The 20,462-nt window shown below is 46.3% G+C and overlaps 1 protein-coding gene across 1 annotated transcript in view; it reads left to right on the top strand.

Moving 5' to 3' along the window:
- The window catches only part of LOC128848319 (zinc finger protein 771-like), a 198,964-nt gene that overhangs the window by 59,865 nt on the left and 118,637 nt on the right, over nucleotides 1–20,462 (top strand). The window lies entirely within an intron of this gene.

Raw genomic sequence — 20,462 nt, forward strand, 5'->3', positions numbered from 1 at the left:
TCACTCCTGCATGCCTGAGCAATATTTCCTCTTCTTCCTCTTGCCCTCCTGGGTCCTTTATAGCCACACACCTATGTATAGCAGTCGTACAAGGGGCCTACCATCAATCGAATGTATGCCCCGCCCCCTGACCCCCTCAGGCACCGCCCCTGACCCCCAGGCCCTGCTCCTGGGGTATTACTTCTGGAGTTGAGATGGACACCTGACCGGAAGCAAAGGGTGTCATATTACCCCTCTAAGAACTCCTCCCACCGCCCTCTACCAATCAGGGTGGGTTATGCCCTCCATAAAACTGCCCCGAGAGGAGATTTGACCAATCAGGGGGAGTTCCAGGGCGGGGGTGACCCACCTAGAAGAGGGTCATATGACCCCTCTAAGAGATCCCTCTACCACCCTCTACCAATCAGAGTGCTGCACCACCCCGGGAAGTCCCAGCACCACACAGAAGATGCCATTTCATTCCAAGAACATGTGTTTTAGAAATCGTGGAAAGGCTGAGAGGAAACATGGACTCCTTCACCACCCCCATGAGAACTTCGGACTTTGTTTTAGCTCCAAGGGCCTTGGACCACCCGCGGAGAAAGCACTACATCAGCGACAGTTCCAAGGAGGAGGAGGGAGCAGCCAGGGGAAGCCCTTTGGCTGAGCCGTTGATGGATACGCTGGAACCCGACTCCAAAACACAACCACTTGTGAAGCAGACCGATGAGCGTGATGGCCTCTCATTGTCCATCCCTATGGAGGAAGGCGACTGTGGCTTGTGGGAATCACTTGTGGACAAAGTGAACAGAAAAGATGTTGCTCAGGTAGATGAATGATTAAGAAGTGACGGTCGAGAATAGGGTGTAATGGGGTTAGGCACCAACCCAGGATTGCATAAATCTAAAAACAAGCAGTGGGGGGTTTACATTGTTTTTTTTCTGAAAATCTCTTGACAGCTCGATGATGCCTTTTTAGAGGCCTTTGAGAACTTACACATGGGTAGCCCTGTGGGAGTAAATATATCATGAATCAGCTGTTTTTGCTCATGTCTGAGACACAGATCTCAGAAGGAAAATCTGGAAAAGGACAAAATAGAAGAATGAACCAGCTCAGACTCCCTAATGGTAGGGCTCATGGCATCGATTTTCACAGGTGGCTATAAAAGGTCATGTTAAACCAGGCGATTAATAAAACTTGTTTAAATTTGTCAATATGAATGTGTCCCCTCTATACTCATGTTAGTAAAATATGGTACAAGAAACAGTCATGTCTACTCAGACGGCTCTGGTCAAGAAAATATATTACACCCCTGGGGAAGTTGGGAGCTTCGAGGGGTGAACCCTCCTTTTCAAGTGGCCGAAAAGCATAGTAAAACTTTAAATAGAAGACAGGTAACAGCTTTGCTTTCAGACCAGGATGCTTACACTTTACGCAAACCAGCTCGAATATGTTTTAAAAGAAACAAGACCATTGTTCCAGATGTGGATGCGCAATGGCTGGCAGATTTGGTGGATATGCACCGGTTCTCCAAACACAACAGCGGTTTTAAGTACATCTTAACAGTGATAGACATTCTATCCAAATGTGCCTGGGCCTTAGGCCTAAAAGACAAGACAAGTTGTCAGGGTTCCCTCCCCACTCTGAACTCATGTGGGGACCCGCATGAAAGACCCCCTAAGTTTATTTCTACCAGCTTAGGTTAAAAACTTCCCCAAGGCAAAAATTCCTTTCCTTGTCCTTGGATGGTTTTGCTGCCACCACCAAGTGATTTAAACAAAAATTCAGGGACGGGTCACTTGGAATCCCTATTCCCCCAAAATATCCCCCCAAGCCCCTTCACCTCTTTTCCTGGGGAGGCTTGAGAATAATATACCAACAAATTGCCTTTAATGTAAGTACAGACCAGACGCTTTATCTTTAGGACACTAAAATTAATCAGGTTCTTAAAATAAGAACTTTATTATAAAGAAAAAAGTAAAAGAATCAAACCTGCAAAATCAGGATGGAAGGTAACTTTACAGGGTCATAAAAAGATTTAAAACACAGAGGACTCCCCTCTGGACTCAGCTTCACAGTTATAAAAACAGGAATAAAACTACCTCTTAGCATAGGGAAAATTCACAAGCTAAAACAAAAGATAACCTAATGCATTTCCTTGCCTTACTTACAATTTTTGTAATCTTAGATTAATCATTTCAGGTATGTTTTCAGGGGATGTTGTACCTGCTTGGTCTCTCTCTCCGTCCAGAGAGGGAACAAATAAAGAGAGCCCAAACAAAACCTCCCCTCCCCGCCCACAGATTTGAAAGTATCTTCTTTCCTTATTGGTCCTTCTGGTCAGGTGCCAACCAGGTTATTTGAGCTTCTTAACCCCTTACAGGTACAGTGATTCAGTAGCTCAGTGGTCTGAGCATTGGCCTACTAAACCCAGGGTTGTGAGCTCAATCTTTGAGGGGGCCATTTAGGGATCTGGGGTAAAAAATCTGTCTTGGGATTGGTCTTGCTTTGAGCAGGGGGTTAGACTAGATGATCTCCTGAGGTCCCTTCCAACCCTGATATTCTATGATTCTACAGCTGCCAGGGAGCGATTTTATGCTACTCTTTATATTACCCTTTATATTTATGACATAAGTGGTGAGGTATCCAAGGCCTGTAAAGCAATTTTCAGTGAAGGTTGCGTGCCTCAAAAATTAGAAAGCGATCAGGGGAAAGAAAGTTTAAACAAACCTTTAAGCACATCGTTAAAGCAGTATGGCATTCACTATTTTGTTACCAATAATGAAGTCAAAGCAAGGGTTGTGGAGCGATTTAACAGAATTTTAAAAATTAGGATGTGGAGATATTTTACAGCCCATAACACCTACATCAACGTGTTACCTGACGTTATAAAGAGTTACAACCAGAGCTTTTACAGAACTATACATACCAGACCCGCTGATGTTAACCCTTCAAATTCTCTGAAGGTATGGAAAACAGTTTACAAAGACGATTTTAAAATAAAACTGGTTCTTGCACCTTTTAGAAAAAGCGACCATGTGAGACTATCTAAAACCAAAGGATCGCTTGAAAAAGGGATGTGTGACAGGGTCAGGCCAGATGACTACAGGAGAGTGATCCTGGTGGTATCCAGGAAGTGGGTGGGCGAAGCCCGGCCACTGCGAAAGGACCTCCCCCCAGCCTAAGGGGAGGATCCACAGGTCTGTGATACCAAATAAATACGGGGGACAACTAATGAAACAAAATATACACAAATGCAAGAAGCCTGGGAAACAAGCAGGGAGAACTGGAAGTCCTGGCACAGTCAGGGAACTATGATGTGATTGGAATAACAGAGACTTGGTGGGATAACTCACATGACTGGAGTACTGTCATGGATGGATATAAACTGTTCAGGAAGGACAGGCAGGGCAGAAAAGGTGGGGGAGTTGCGTTGTATGTAAGAGAGCAGTATGACTGCTCAGAGCTCCGGTATGAAACTGCAGAAAAACCTCAGAGTCTCTGGATAAAGTTGAGAAGTGTGAGCAACAGGGGTGATGTTGTGGTTGGAGTCTGCTATAGACCACCAGACCAGGGGGATGAGGTGGACGAGGCTTTCTTCTGGCAACTAGCAGAAGTTGCTAGATCGCAGGCCCTGGTTCTCATGGGAGACTTTAATCACCCTGATATCTGCTGGGAGAGCAATACAGCGGTGCACAGGCAATCCAGGAAATTTTTGGAAAGTGTAGGGGACAATTTCCTGGTGCAAGTGCTGGAGGAACCAACTAGGGGCAAAGTTTTTCTTGACCTGATACTCACAAACAGGGAAGAACTAGTAGGGGAAGCAAAAGTGGATGGGAACCTGGGAGGCAGTGACCATGAGATGGTCGAGTTCAGGATCCTGACACAAGGAAGAAAGGAGAGCAGGAGAATACGGACCCTGGACTTCAGAAAAGCAGACTTTGACTCCCTCAGGGAACAGATGGGCAGGATCCCCTGGGAGAATAACATGAAGGGCAAAGGGGTCCAGGAGAGCTGGCTGTATTTTAAAGAATCCTTATTGAGGTTGCAGGAACAAACCATCCCGATGTGTAGAAAGAATAGTAAATATGGCAGGCCACCAGCTTGGCTAAACAGTGAAATCCTTGCTGATCTTAAACGCAAAAAAGAAGCTTACAAGAAGTGGAAGATTGGACAAATGACCAGGGAGGAGTATAAAAATATTGCTCAGGCGTGCAGGAGTGAAATCAGGAAGTCCAAATCACACTTGGAGTTGCAGTTAGCAAGAGATGTTAAGAGTAACAAGAAGGGTTTCTTCAGGTATGTTAGCAACAAGAAGAAAATCAAGGAAAGTGTGGGCCCCTTACTGAAAGAGGGAGGCAACCTAGTGACCGAGGATGTGGAAAAAGCTAATGTACTCAATGCTTTTTTTGCCTCTGTCTTCACGCACAAGGTTAGCTCCCAGATTGCTGCACTGGGCAGTACAGCATGGGGAGAAGGTGACCAACCCTCTGTGGAGAAAGAAGTGGTTCGGGACTATTTAGAAACACTGGATGTGCACAAGTCCATGGGGCCGGATGCGCTGCATCCGAGGGTGCTAAAGGAGTTGGCGGGTGAGATTGCAGAGCCATTAGCCATTATTTTTGAAAACTCATGGCGATCGGGGGAGGTCCCAGATGACTGGAAAAAGGCTAATGTAGTGCCCATCTTTAAAAAAGGGAAGAAGGAGGATCCGGGGAACTACAGGCCAGTCAGCCTCACCTCAGTCCCTGGAAAAATCATGGAGCAGGTCCTCAAAGAATCAATTATGAAACGTTTAGAGGAGAGGAAAGTGATCAGGAACAGTCAGCATGGATTCACAAAGGGGAAGTCGTGCCTGACTAACCTAATTGCCTTCTATGATGAGATAACTGGCTCTGTGGATGAGGGGAAAGCAGTGGATGTGTTATTCCTTGACTTTAGCAAAGCTTTTGATACGGTCTCCCACAGTAATCTTGCCGCCAAGTTAAAGAAGTATGGGCTGGATGAATGGATTGTAAGGTGGATAGAAAGCTGGCTAGATCATCGGGCTCAACGGGTAGTGATCAATGGCTCCATGTCTAGTTGGCAGCCGGTTTCAAGCGGAGTGCCCCAAGGATCGGTCCTGGGGCCGGTTTTGTTTAATATCTTTATTAATGATCTAGAGGATGGTGTGGACTGCACTCTCAGCAAGTTTGCAGATGACACTAAACTAGGAGGCGTGGTAGATACAGTAGAGGGTAGGGATCGGATACAGAGGGACCTAGACAAATTAGAGGATTGGGCCGAAAAAAACCTGATGAGGTTCAACAAGGACAAGTGCAGAGTCCTGCACTTAGGACGGAAGAATCCCATGCACTGCTACAGACTAGGGACCGAATGGCTACGAAGCAGTTCTGCAGAAAAGGACCTAGGGGTCACAGTGGACGAGAAGCTGGATATGAGTCAACAGTGTGCTCTTGTTGCCAAGAAGGCTAACAGCATTTTGGGCTGTATAAGTAGGGGCATTGCCAGGAGATCGAGGAACGTGATCGTTCCCCTTTATTTGACATTGGTGAGGCCTCATCTGGAATACTGTGTCCAGTTTTGGTCCCCACACTACAAGAAGGATGTGGAAAAATTGGAAAGAGTCCAGCGGAGGGTAACAAAAATGATTAGGGGTCTGGAGCACATGACTTATGAGGAGAGGCTGAGGGAACTGGGATTGTTTAGTCTGCAGAAGAGAAGAATGGGGGGGGGGGATTTGATAGCAGCCTTCAACTATCTGAAGGGGGGTTCCAAAGAGGATGGAGCTCGGCTGTTCTCAGTGGTGGCAGATGACAGAACAAGGAGCAATGGTCTCAAGTTGCAGTGGGGGAGGTCCAGGTTGGATATCAGGAAAAACTATTTCACTAGGAGGGTGGTGAAACACTGGAATGCGTTACCTAGGGAGACTGTGGCATCTCCTTCCTTGGAGGTTTTTAAGGCCCGGCTTGACAAAGCCCTGGCTGGGATGATTTAGCTGGGAATTGGTCCTGCTTTGAGCAGGGGGTTGGACTAGATGACCTCTTGAGGTCCCTTCCAACTCTGATATTCTACGATTCTATGATTCTATGACTCATGGCTGGAAATGTTTTCTGGGGTATGGGTTGAAAATAAATTGTAGTGTATGAAAATTGATGCTGAGGTTTTAATCAGAGGGGTTGACCCCTCTCCCCTCCACAGGATCAATACAAGTATCCTCAGGAGACAGAGGAAGGAATAAAATCTATCACTTTGGCCTGTACTGAAAAGGAATGGGAATACCTGGAGATTGACAGTGGATTTTAGAGCATTAAATGCAGTAACACCTGCCACTGCTACGGTAGTGGATAAGTATCAACAAGTAGTTGCTGCAGTGGCAGCAGAAACACAATGGTTCTCAGTTATAGACTTAGCAAATACCTGCTTTGCCATTCCCTTACCCACTGAGTCTTGGTACAAATTTGGTTTCACTTACAGGGATAACAGTTGTGTTTTACAAGGGTCCCCCAGGGCTTTCATAATGCACCCACAATTTGTCACTCCCACGTGGTTAAGATGTCAGAAAAAATGACACCTGAAGACCAAAGAGGGTAATTTCCTCTATTGATGATATATTGGTTTAAGGGAACAATAGAGAGGAAGTTGGTAGGATCACTGAGAATGTGTTACAAATCATCCAAGATACCGGATTCAAGGCTAGCAAAGTGAAGGCCCAATTGGTACAGCAAGAGGTAAAATATTTAGGGGACATTATTGGGAAAGGAAGAATGAACCCCAGGTGTACAACAGGTGGAACTGATTGGAAAATTTCCCACCCCCACTGATGTGGCATCCTTAAGAGCCATTTTGGGAACAGTGAACTTTGAGAGATTTTATTGAAATGTATGCTGACAAGAGTCGCCCACTGTATTTTCTCCTAAAGAAAGGGTGACAATGGGAGTGGGGCCTGATCAAGCAAAGGTATTACAGACCCTGAAACAGGATTTGGCCCAGGCCCCCACCCTAGCATATCCAAAGGTGGGAGAACCATTCATCCTGCAACTGCCTACTACTGATGTAGCGCTGGGAGCAGTACAATTACAGAAGCAAACCACAGGGAAATCACAACTCGTGGCCTATGGGTCAAAAACACAGAATTACATGGAGCAAAATTTTACACCCTGTAACAAAGAGTGCTTGACCTTAGCATGGGCCTTGCAGCATTGGGAATATATAATTGGAGGACCCAAAGTACAGTCCCCACTGTAATACATAATATCGTGAAAAGCTCAGGAGGGGCAGGTATCTAATCCTAGGTTGGCACAATGGACTCTGACCCTTGTAAATCTAGGGATAACTGTAGAAAAGGAAAGGTACTATCCCCTGTATAATGCCTTATAATGCAAGGGCAGGAGCATGAGTGTCCCATTCCAGAGTATAAAAAGGTGAAGTGGCCAGTGAAATCATGATTCACCCTACAGAAAGCTCAGGAGAAAAATGCACAAATCTGGTTCGTGGATGGGTCTAGCTATTATAATGCTGGGAGAGCTAAAGCAGGATTTGGAGTCGTAAATGTAAATACAAACCAGAAACTGAAGGGACCAGTAAAGCCACACTCAGCACAAGCCGCAGAAGTGGTGGTGGTACTAAAGGTGTTACAGGTGGAGGATCAGGCAGCCACCCTGGCAATATTTACCGATTCAGACTGGGTGTGCAGAGCAGTAGTGGTGTGGCTATCCGTTTGAGCAGCTAGACATATGTGCACAGGAGATAGAAAGCCAGTAGCTTATGAAGCTAGGAGCAAGTGGCAGTTTTAATAAAGGGAGACACTTATGTAACACATGTGAAAGCACATCAGAAACCAGGGAGTGAGGAAAGATTTTGGAATAACAGGGCAGATGTTTTAGCCAAACAAGGGGCCCTGTTAATACAAAGCGAGGAAGAGGAGATAATCAGTGTAGCAACCAGAGTATGAAAACAGGTGACAAGTCTAGAGACATTGGATCTGCAAGCTGTACAGGAAGGGGACGAAGAAACTGAACAATTATTGAAGCAATAAACAATCAGAGGAAAATGGCATGTGTCATAACTATAAAGGGAAGGGTAACAGCCCTCCTGTGTACAGTACTATAAAATCCCTCCTGGCCAGAAACTCCAAAATCCTTTTACCTGTAAAGGGTTAAGAAGCTCAGGTAACCTGGCTGACACCTGACCCAAAGGACCAATAAGGGGACAAGATACTTTCAAATCTTGTGGGGGGAAGGCTTTTGTTTGTGCTCTTTGTTTTGGGGGTTGTTCGCTCTTGGGACTGTGAGGGACCAGACATCAATCCAGGTTCTCCAAATCTTTCTGAACAAGTCTCTCATATTTCCCACTTGTAAGTAAACAGCCAGGCAAGGCGTGTTAGTTTTTATCTTTGTTTTCTCAACTTGTAAATGTACCTTTTTGCTAGAGTGTTTATCTCTGTTTGCTGTAACTTTGAACCTAAGGGATTCCTCTGGGCTCTTTAAGTTTGATTACCCTGTAAAGTTAGTTTCCATCCTGATTTTACAGAGATGATTTTTACCTTTTTCTTTAATTAAAAGCCTTCTTTTTAAGAACCTGATTGATTTTTCCTTGTTTTAAGATCCAAGGGGCTTGGATCTGTATTCACTAGGGAATTGGTGAAGAGTCTCTCAAGGCTACCCAGGGAAGGGAATTAGCACATTTGGGAGTGGTGGCAGCGGACCAGATCTAAGCTGGTAGTTAAGCTTAGAAGTTCCATGCAGGCCCCCACAATTGTACCCTAAAGTTCAGAGTGGGGAAGCAGCCTTGACAGCATGTACATAAAGATCCCAAAGAGTTACTGTGGGTCACTGAACATGACTCAGACCTTGGGGAACAGCCTAAAAGGTGGTTAATGCCTAAGTACGTCAGGACTGAATTGATTCAATATGTGCATGAGCAAGGGCATTTTGGGGTGGACAAAACTCTGGAAAGGGTCAAAGATGCAGGATGGTGGCTCGACCTAAAGGAAGATGTAAAGTGGTGGTGTAATAATTGTTTGTAATGTGCTATGGTCAATGCAGACCCACAGGTACAAAAGGGTCCCATTGCTCACCAAAAGATTGAGGGTCTGTGAGCCCAGTTACAGATAGAGTATATTGGACCTCTCCTGGTTACCCCAAGGAACAAAAGTATTGTTTAGTAGATCCCTTTACAAAATGGATAGAAGCCATCCCAACAAAGACTAACCCAGCTTTAACTACAGCCCAGCAATTGTTTAATGTAGTGTTTAGCCCAGGGGTGGCCAACCTGAGCCTGAGAAGGAGCCAGAATTTACCAATGTACATTGTCAAAGAGCCACAGTAATACATCAGCAGTCCCCCATCAGCTCCCCACCCCCCCGCTCCCAGCACCTCCCGCCCACCAGCAGCCCCGCCAATCAGTGCCTCCCCCTCCCTCCCTGCACCTCCCGATCAGCAGTTTCATGGCATGCAGAAGGCTTGGAGCGGGAGAGGGAGGGGGAGAGGGAGGAGCGAGGGCATAGCAGGCTCAGGGGAGGGGGCAGGAAGGGGTGGAGTGGGGACAGGGCCTACAGCAGAATGAGGGGTTGAGCAGTGAGCGCCCCCTAGCACATTAGAAAGTTGGTGCCTGTAGCTCCAGCCCCAGAGTCGGTACCTATACAAGGAGCTGCATATTAACTTCTGAAGAGCCACATGTAGCTCCGGAGCCATAAGTTGGCCACCCCTGGTTTAGCCAGTGGGGGCTGCCCAAGGAAGTCAATTCAGACCAAAGGCTTCACTTCATTGGGGTAACTGTGCAGGAACTGTGTAAAATATTAGGCATTAAGCAAAGGTTCCACATTATGGGCCACCCCCAATCCTCAAGACAAACGAAACGAACCTACACTTCAATCTCCCTGGACATTTAATAACAGATTTAAAAGTAGCCATCCTTCAACAAAAAAACTTCAAAAACAGACTTCAAAGAGAAACTGCAGAGCTACAATTAATTTGCAAACTTATCACCATTAATTTGGGCTTGAATAGGGACTGGGAATGACTGATTCACTACAGAAGCAATTTTCCCTCTCTTGGTATTGACACCTCCTCGTTGGTTATTGGGAGTGGACCACATCCACCCTGACTGAATTGGACTTCTCAACACTGGTTCTCCACTTGTAAAACACTTGTTTGTACTGCTCAGTCTCTCCAACAGCGCAGCTTCCTCCTACAGCTCCTGACAGGCATACCCCCCTAACTAACTGGAAGGCTTTTAACTAGTTTCAGCCAGCCCCTCATTGTGTCCCAATCAACCTAGCTGTCTTCCCTGCCTTCTGGAAAGATCTTAATTGGCCCCAGGTGTCTTAATTGACCTGGAGCAGCTGCCATTTGCTTATCCTGGTAACAGGGATTTTTTTAGCCTGTGGCTAATATATCTGTCTCCCACTACTTTACTATAGCCATCTGGCCTTGCCCCATCACATATCCCCCTCCCCGTTCAACACCATAGAGTTGGGCAACTTGGGATGCCAGGCAGTGTGCTAATGACAGACCATCAGTGTCGCCGTGGTGGCATCCAGCCCTGTGCCGTATGCGGAACTGGAATGCTTGGAGGGATAAGAACCACCTGGTGAGCCTTGCATTCTTTTCCTTATTCCACTGCATCCTCTGGAGGGGTGCATGATCCGTCACAAGAGTAAATTGCCGGCCTAAGAGGTAATAACGCAGTGTCTCCACGGCTCATTTGACAGCAAGGCATTGTCTCTCAACTACTGCATACTTCTGTTCTCTTGGGAGCAGCTTTCTGCTTAGATAGAGGATCGGGTGTTCCTCTTCTCCCACCATTTGTGACAGAACCGCCCCCAACCCCACCTCAGAAGCGTATGTTTGTAAAATAAATTCCTTGTTAAAGTCCGGGGCTATGAGTACGGGGTCATTACAGAGGGCCGTCCAAAGGCCTGTGAACGCCCAGTCTGCTGCGTAGGTCCACTTCACCATGTCTGGACCTCTGGCCTTCACCAGGTCTGTTAGGGGACTTGCTCTAGTGGCCAAGTGGGGAATAATATGTCGGTAGTAGCCTACCACGCCTAGGAACGCGCGGACCTGCTTCTTTCGGGTCGGTCGGGGCCAGTTTAGAATCGCCTCTAGCTTATTCATTTGGGGCTTCACTATGCCCCTGCCTACAATATATCACAGGTACCTAGCCTCTGCTAGCCCTATGGCGCATTTAGCGGGATTAGTGGGTGGAAGGCTTTTAACTAGTTTCAGCCAGCCTCAGATTGGCTTCAGTGTCCCAATCAACCTAGCTGTCTTTCCTGCCTTCTGGAAAGATCTTAATTGGTCCCAGGTGTCTTAATTGACCTGGAGCAGCTGCCATTTGCTTATCCTGGTAACAGAATTTGTTTAGCCTGTGACTAATATATCTGTCTCCCACTACTTTATTACAGCCATCTGGCCTTGCCCCATCACACTAATTAATTTTCATAATATCCCTGCCCCACTAGGTGAATATATATTGAAAAACATCTGGATAAAATTAAATTTTGAAAGAATTACCACTGAACCTGATATGCAAAAATCAAGAAGACTTATATTAAATGGACCACATGTGGTAAATTGGATCATAGGGAACAAGTTATTATATCACCAATATGATGTCTAAAGCAAATTGAACTGAACCTCACCAGGTTAAATGTGTCCAAGGTCGTACCTCAATGGGCCCCATATGTACAATCTCTCCATAAGGGGTGGGCAGAATGGTTAAAATTATGGTATATAGAAAAATCCATAAGGAAAGGGACCCCAAGAGGAGTATTGGAAACTGTTTTGGGTGGAACAGGATTAGGAGTTGGGATACTGGATGCTACAAATATAGAGGTATGGGCAAACAAACCAAGTTATGTTACAGGTGAGATACAAGAATTGGGAAAACTCATCAGCGCATCCTTGTCAAAATTAGGAATGGAGCAACAGGGCCGGCTTTAGACACCTTCCTCCATGGCAGCGATTGAGCTGCCACCGAAGACAGTGGCGGGACTTTGGTGGCAGCTCCTTTGGGATGTTGCGGGGCCCTCTTAGGGGCGCAGGGTCCGATTCTGGGGAATTGGCTGAATTGCCCAAAAGCCGGCCCTGTAGGGCAACAATTATTTTCTAAAATACTGTCAGTACGGCAACAGCAATGTGAAAAGGATTTATTATTTTTAGCAGAGAGTATGGGATCAATACAAGAAAATGTGTCTTTAGCAAATAAGTCAGCAATTGGTCATTCAAATCCTCCGGGAAGGCATGCAAGGCAATTTGCCTTTAGAGATAAAAAAGTTGTGTGGGAAAATGTTACAGAAGGGGAGAAACAATTAATGGTATGGTGGAAATTGGTAAAGATCAAATGACTCTACGAGCATATGTAGTAACTGTACACCCCAGTCTCACTAGTGATATATATCCAATGGTACCTATGGGAATCTAGTTAACAAAAAAATTGGTTTTGTATTCCGCTGATCATCACTCCTGGGCACATAAAGAACATCAACAATACAAAACTATTGACATGTTTCAGTGTGTGGCCCATGAAAATTTGGGATAGGTGTGTGAGGATCAAAATTTACAAGAAAGAAATGGATGTTTTGATGTTCAAGACAAAGATACTCAAAGATGTATGTTTGATATATTCACTGAACAAAAGTCAGCTCTTGTGTATGCAGGAAGGGGATGTGTTTGTGTTAGGAGTCGTTGACCAATGGTAATAGTAGATGATAATGAATTGTATTTTATGACTTATTTAGTTAATAGATGTTTTTGCAATATTACACAGTTTAAAAGTTGTGATTTTGAGAACTATGTACCTGTATGGACTGTAAACTAATTGAAGTTTAAACCGCAGTTGTATTACAATGTAATGCCTGTAACCTTAGGAATAAATATGGCCAGGAGAAGAAAATTGTTGGTCCATCCTATGTTACATTCATATTTACAATATGTTGCACAGACAGGAGAACAAATATGTATTGAAGTACAACATAATACAGAAATCACTCAAGTACTGAAAACTATTGCAGATGCAGGCCATCACTCTTGGTGGGAAACACTATTAAGGTGGTCACCTTCTGCAACTGGTATTCTAAATATAATGGTTCACCCCATTGTGGTGATCATTGGAATCCAATTGGCTTTGTTAGTGAGCATAATAGCTTTGGCTTGCTGGATGAAAAGAACTGTTTGGATAATACAGGAAGCTGTGATACAAAGTCAAATAAGGCTCTTGTTAATTATACCCAGGAGGCAAGCCCAAGCTTAGAAGGTCTGAGTATTGGACTCCTGTAATAGTAATGATGGCTTTGGTAAAAGTGTTATTAAGGAAGGGACTGTAAGGTCTGAGGCCTTTTTCTGCAGCCATATTAGAAAAGCAGCAGCCATGAGCCAAGAAGAAGAAAGTCACATCCTCACATTCCACCTAAATTACATTAAAACAATGTAATATCTGGCTGTTAAAAAGGTGCCCCTCCTAATAGTACCTACCATCACCAGATAAAGAAACAAATGTTAAGATGTTTAAAGAAAACTTTGTTTGATAGCAAGGAATGACTTATCAACAGTTGTGGTTGTGAAATCTCTACTTCTTTCTTGTTTGCCACTTCTCTATTGTTTATCTGTCTGGTTTCTGTCTGGTTCTTTGATTGTTTCTGTCAGTTAAATAACTAATTTTGGAAGATTTAAATCAGCTAAGGTGTTGGGATATGATTGGGTAAAGAATTATTTTGCAATATTTTAGGATTGGTCAAAGAATTATTTTGTAATACTTTAGTAAAATGATTGATTAAGGTATAGCTTACCCGGACTCAAGTTTCACTATATAAACTGAGGTCCAAGAAGGAGACTAGCTGGGAAAAGAAAGGAAAAGGAAACAAAAAATAAGCAAGAAAGACCTGGAAGATGAAGAAGAACTACAACAACTCATCTCCAAAACACAGCCCAAGAGCAGAGCTGCTAGAATCCTATGCTTTACCATGACATGCAGCAACCAGAACCCAGATGACACCGACCTTGCGTGGCCAACAGGGAAAATCGCATATTTAAAAACTCAGGACTATTCAGAAAGCTACAAGCAAGAACTTTATTTCCTGACTGGTGAATTACCATTGGCAATGTTGAAATGCTAATAGCGATCCTGGAGGACTGTCAGGGGGCTTGGGTCTGAGTCTGGCAGTATGGTCTAGTGGTGAGAGTCAGTGCCCGTATCGCCCAGTGGTGAGAGTCTGTGGGGTCAGTGATTGGGGAACACGGGCCCTCCCTGGTCCAATAGGTTGTAATCCAGGGCCCTGCAACTGGCAGGTGAGATATGTTGCATGGGGTAGATGCCACCAAGCCTGCTTCCTGGATCACTTCCTACTGCCACGGCCATCTTACCCCTCCAAATTCACAACAGGTGTCGGCTTATGGACCCACAGGGTGGGGCAGGTTCTCACTGACAGTGATCTGGAGGCTCTTCTTTTTCAATCATGGCCCACCATTCTCATTCTCCATGGGGGCCTTAGGGTGCTTGGCAGAGGGGTCTGGTCCCAGTGGCGTGAAGATCTTGCAGCGTCTCTGCAAGAGCGAAGAGTGCAGAACTGCTCCCTTGCTCTGTCTGCCCTGACTGAGCTGGGAGGCCCTCTTATGAGCTCTGCTTCCATTGTGAGCATGCCCAGCAGGTGTGACTAGGCAAGGTCTTCTGGGACCAGAGCTGCTCATTAACTCTTGGTTCCTCAGTGTGGGGCTTATATACCCCACACACTTACCCCCTTAGGCTAGGATCCAGAGGTGGGTCCTTTTCCTCCCACTGTCCTCCATCTCAAGAAAAGAAATCTGCATTCTTGTGTGCCTTTCCCGAGCAATGGAGTATCTGGAAGTCATAGGGCTGAACTAAAAGATAGCATCCCATGATCCAGACATTGGTGTCTTTTCATGGAGTTTAGCCAATGGAGAGGGGCATGATCTGTGACAAGCAGGAAAGGGTTACCTAGGAGATAATAGTGAAGTGTCTCTATGGCCCATTTCACAGCCAGGACCTCTTTCTCGATCACTGAGTACTTCACCTCCTGAGGGAACAGCTTTCTACTCATGTATAGGATTGGATATTGTGATGAAGTAGGGAGTTTTCTTGTTGTTTTCAATGGTTTGCATGCAGAGGGTGTGGGACTCAGTTTCCCTGTGTGTTACTGATTTAACGAGGTGGTGGGACAGGGAGCTTGTTGTTACAGAAGACCAGTGAATGGCCTGAAGAATGGACACTACAGTGACTGGTGACTGGGAGACCCATCGTGGGAGTCACAGCTGTTTCTGGCCAGTGGGAGGACAATGGTCTGCAGAGATTGGATCCAGCCAGTGGGGAAACAAAGGACGGATGAGAGGAGAGGCTGAGAGAAGAGGAGGCCCAAACGACCTGTTTACCTGGGACAGAAGACAAAGGACAGAGGCGGGACCAGGCCTGCCGACAGGGGGGCAGGGGGGAAGGAGGCAATTGCCCAGGGGCCTGGATGATTTAAAAGGGGGGAGGAGGAGGAGTAGGGGGTGGGAAGAGGCGGGGGTGGGCTTGGGCGACGCATGGGCCCAGATGCCGGGAGTGGAAGGGGCGGGACCAGTGAGATGCTGCTCTGCAGCCCTGCGCAGTGGCTGCCTGAGAGAGCCTGGCTGGGGAGGTGATTTCCCCTCCCTGCCTCGACTCGGGCGCCAGGGTCCCTGGCAGCCGAGCCGGGCGGAGAGCAGAAGCCAGGCTCTCTCAGGCAGCCACCACGCAGGGCTGCAGCTGGAAGGGACCAGAGCAGTGACCGGGAAGGGCCAGCGTTAAAAGTGGCCCCCTCCTGCTCCCTGCCGGGGCTCCTGCCCACTAGGGAGAGCGGCAGAATGTGCCGGGGTGTGTGTGCAGGCGCAGCAGGAGGATAAAGTGTCTCCCCCTGCAGGTAACATGGGGCAGGGAGAGCACAGTGGCCCTGGGCTGGACATGGAGTGGGGGGGAACACGTGACCTGCCCTTTAGATCATGCCCCCCCCCCCACTATGGGGAGGCACCAGTTGTATATGGGGTGCCCTCAGGGGAGGGGGCAAAATGGGGGTGGGAAGAGGTGGGGCAGGGGTGGGGTATTGGGGGAAGGGGCCTAGGACAAAGCGGAGGGTCAAGCATCCCTCAGGAAATCTGGAAGTCGGTGCCTTAGCTCCTAGGCTCCCACGGGGTGGTACCAGCGGTGGCGAAGGCAGCTGGGTGGGCATGTGGAAACTCTGGCCATGCTGGAAGAATGTGCCCAGTAGTGCAGCTGGCAGCTCGCTGGGCACCAGCTGGGGCCCATTGAGTGTTCTGTCCTGGGGCCCGGAATTGCTGTCGGCAGGCCTGGGCGGGATTTGGGGGACGGTGATATCGGATGCCCAGCGGAAAGGAGGGGGGTTTCTGGGCTGGGAGGAGAGAGCAGCCATCTGGAGGCTGGAGAGACCTAGACGTAGTGTTCTGAGGGATGCCAGGCCTGAGGGTCTGAGAGTTTCCTATGCTGTGTTCAGATGTTCAAGAAACCCTCCTGTTTTACGCTGGCTGAGAGTCAATCAGGTCTAGAGAGTGGGGTTGCATTATTCCCTGTGCGTGTGGACTCCCTGAGGGGGCCCATGCCAAGAGACAGGAGTGCTGAAGGCTCAGAGAGGTGCAGTTCCAGGAGGTGGAGGGGACTATGGCTTAACCCCCGAGATAGAGTGGACCCCAAAGAAGGGTTGTTGCACTGAAGGGGGTGTGACGTTGCACTCCACATGTTTTATGGAAATATACTAATGAGTGTGAATATAATGTAAATAGAATATGCTTTATGCAAAAGGTCTCTTGTAAGGTATCATTACAAAGCTTATAATCTACTGAGTGTGTTCATCCTATTTGTATGTATGTATCATTTTTGTATCTAAAACTAGAAATATGAAGTATATCTCTGAAGTCCTATTGTAATTATGCAAAGTATGGGCCATTAATGGTGGCTTGGAATCTTGATGGCTCCCATTGACTAGGACAATTGACTGTAGATGGTTTTGTTTACCTGCAAGCTCCACTGCATACATGCGGGCCAGTCCTGGAAGAATGGAGGGGGGGCTCACAGGACATGTGAACATGTCACATGATACTGGAATCCATCTTTAACCTGGTGCTTTTCCATTTAGAAGGAGGGATGGGAACCTATAGAGATACAAAGGATTCCCGCCTTGTGCCAAAGCTATAAAAGGGGGTGGAACAGAACAAAGGGGGCTGCCAGTCATGAGAAATCCCCTAGTTACCACCTGAGCTGGAACTAACAAGGATTGTACCAGGGGAAAGGATTGGGCCCAGACTAGGAAGGAGTCTAGTCTGTGAAAGAAGCTTATTAGAACATCTCTGAGGATGTTCTCGTATTCAATTTCTTAATGTATTAGGCTTAGACTTGCGTGTTTTGTTTTATTTTGCTTGGTAACTTACTTTGTTCTGTCTGTTATTACTTGGAACCACTTAAATCCTACTTTTTATACTTAATAAAATCACTTTTGTTTACTAATTAACCCAGAGTAAGTGATTAATACCTGGGGAAGCAAACAGCTGTGCATATCTGTCATAACTATAAAGGGAAGGGTAACAGCTGTCCTGTGTACAGTACTATAAAATCCCTCCTGGCCAGAGACTCCAAAATCCTTTTCCCTGTAAGAAGCTCAGGTAACCTGGCTGGCATCTGACCTAAAGGACCAATAAGGGGACAAGATACTTTCAAATCTTGGGGGGGAAAGGCTTTTGTTTGTGTTCTTTGTTTGGGAGAGTGTTCGTTCTCGGGACTGAGAGGGACCAGACATCAATCCAGGTTCTCCACATCTTTCTAAACAAGTCTCTCCTATTTCAAACTTGTAAGTAAATAGCCAGGCAAGGCGTGTTAGTTTTCCTTTGTTTTTCTCAACTTGTAAATGTACCTATTACTAGAGTGTTTATCTTTGTTTGCTGTACTTTGAACCTAAGACTAGAGGGGAGTCCTCTGAGCTCTTTAAGTTTGATTACCCTGTAAGGTTAATTTCCATACTGATTTTACAGAGATGATTTTTACTTTTGTCTTTAATTAAAAGCCTTCTTTTTAAGAACCTGATTGATTTTTCCTTGTTTTAAGATCCAAGGGGTTTGGATCTTGATTCACCAGGAGTTGGTGGGAGGAAGGATGGTTAATTTCTCCTTGTTTTAGATCCCAGGGGGGTTGGAACTGTATTCACCAGGAGTTGGTGGGAGGAAGGAGGGGGGATGGTTAATTTCTCCTTGTTTTAAGATCCAAGGGGTTTGGATCTGTACTCACCAGGGAATTGGTGAAAGGTTTTTTCAAGGCTTCCCAGGAAGGGAATTCATTGAAATGGTGGCAGCGGAACCAGAGCTAAGCTGGTAGTTAAGCTTAGAAGTTTTCATGCAGGCCCCTACATTTGTACCCTAAAGTTCAAAGTGGGGATCCAGCCTTGACAATATCTCTCTATCAGTGTTATAGAGGGTGGACAATTTATGAGTTTACCCTGTATAAGCTTTATATAGAATAAAAGGGATTTATTTGTGGTTTGGATCCCGTTTGGAGCTGGGTGTCTGGCTGCTGGAGACAGGAGTACTTGCTGAGCTGTTTTCAGTTAAGTTTGCAGCTTTGGGGGCATTGTTCAGACCCTGCATCTGTGTTGCAGCAGGTTAGCAATCTGGCTCAACCAGACAGGGCTCTGGAGTCCCAAGCTGGCAGGGAAAACGGGCTCAGAGGTAATATCAGCACATCAGGTGACAGTCCCAAGGGTGTCTCTGTGACCGAACCCATCACAGGGGGTTCCACCCAGGGACTGTATGGAGCCGAGAGAGAGCACAAGTCCTGTGAGTTCCTCACAGATGTCCTTAGCCTCTTCAGACAGCACAACCCTGAGGTCCACTTCTGACGTGTCCGTTTGCAAAATGAATTGCTTAGTGAAGTTGTGGTGAAAGAGAACTGAACCCTGGATTAGCTGGTCCTTTAAGGTCCTGAAGGCCTTGTCACAGGCTTCCGACCATTGCACCTCCTTGGGGTTGGTGTCTTTCACCAGGTCAGTAAGGGGGGCCACTATTGTGGTGAAGTCCCATATAAACTGCCTGTAATAGCTGGGCAAGCCTGGAAGAGTCATATCTGCTTTTTGGTTGACGGTATTGGACAATCTGTCAGCACCTGAACTTTTTCCACCAGGGGGTACAGCCAGCACCGCTGCATGCTGTACCAGAAATACATCACCTTTCTCTATCCTAGGTGGCATTTGGCTGGGTTCGCTGAATGCCATAACACCACACAATTCCTAACAGGGCCCCAAACAGCAGGGCCAGATAGTGTAACCCACACACTTCCTGGGTGTGGTGTTCTATCCCATCTAATGGCACCGAGACCACTTAGAAGAGAGCAATTAATGAGTCTGCTCTACAGCCTTAGCTAACAGCCAGTTGGCTTTTAGCTCATGCACTAAGCTCCAGAGATCCCTGGTTCAATCCCACCTGCCAACGACTGGCATCTGTCGGTGTTACAATAGCACACCGTACACCACAACGCATTATTGTGGCTCACTGCTAAAGTGCTCTTTCCATGCCTCCCTCAGGTGAAATGAGAAATACCGCAGCAATAGCCATGCAAATCAGTTGGAAAAAAAGCAAGTGAAAAATGTCCTGACCCAGGAAACAAATCTGGGCTAGTGAAAGTGGTTTCTAATAAAGTTTATTTTAATATTATATTTTAATTTAATAATAGTGCTGGTCTGAAACAGTACATATCTTCCATGAAAAAAATCTGAAAGAAATAGATTTTTTTTCAAAAAAGTTTTCTGGAATTTTTTTAATTCAATTTGATTCACAATTAAAAAAATGGTTTTGATTCAATTCAGATTGAAACAGAATTTTTTTGCTTTTCAGTTTTCTGTTTTTCTCCCTCTTTCTTTTACTTACCCCCTTTTCTTTTCCATTTGGAAAAACACAGGAAGGGGAGCAAAAGCCCCCCCCTCCCCGAAAAAAAACACTAGAAAATGTTTCATTCTGGTTCCGTCAAATCAAATCTTTTGTTTCTCCAATTTCATCAAAAATTATTAAACTTTCTTTGATAAGTCATTTTTTTGTGGGGGGGAGACCACTACTGAAAAATGTCCACTAGCTCTAGCTCAGTGGTTTTCAAACTTTTTTTCTGGAGACCCAGTTGAAGAAAATTGTTGATGCCCATGACCCAACAGATCTGGGAATGAGGGGTTCAGAGTGTGGGAGGGGGCTCTGGGCTAAGGCAGGGGATTGGGGTGCAGCAGGAAGGTCAGGGCTCTGGTCTGGGGGTGCAGGCTCTGGGGTGGGGCAGGGGATGAGGGGTTTGGGATGGTTCAGGCAGGGGCAGGGGATTGGGGTGCGGGAGTGGGCCAGGGCTCTGGGCTTGGGATGCAGGCTCTGGGGTGGGGCCAGGATGAGGGGTTTGGGGCATAGGAGGGGGCTCTGGGTTTGAGGGGGGGCTAATGACTGGGACAGGGGATTGGGGTATGGAGTTAGGGCATG

This window comes from Malaclemys terrapin, chromosome 13 (assembly GCF_027887155.1).
Source record: "Malaclemys terrapin pileata isolate rMalTer1 chromosome 13, rMalTer1.hap1, whole genome shotgun sequence".
NCBI lineage: Eukaryota > Metazoa > Chordata > Testudines > Emydidae > Malaclemys > Malaclemys terrapin.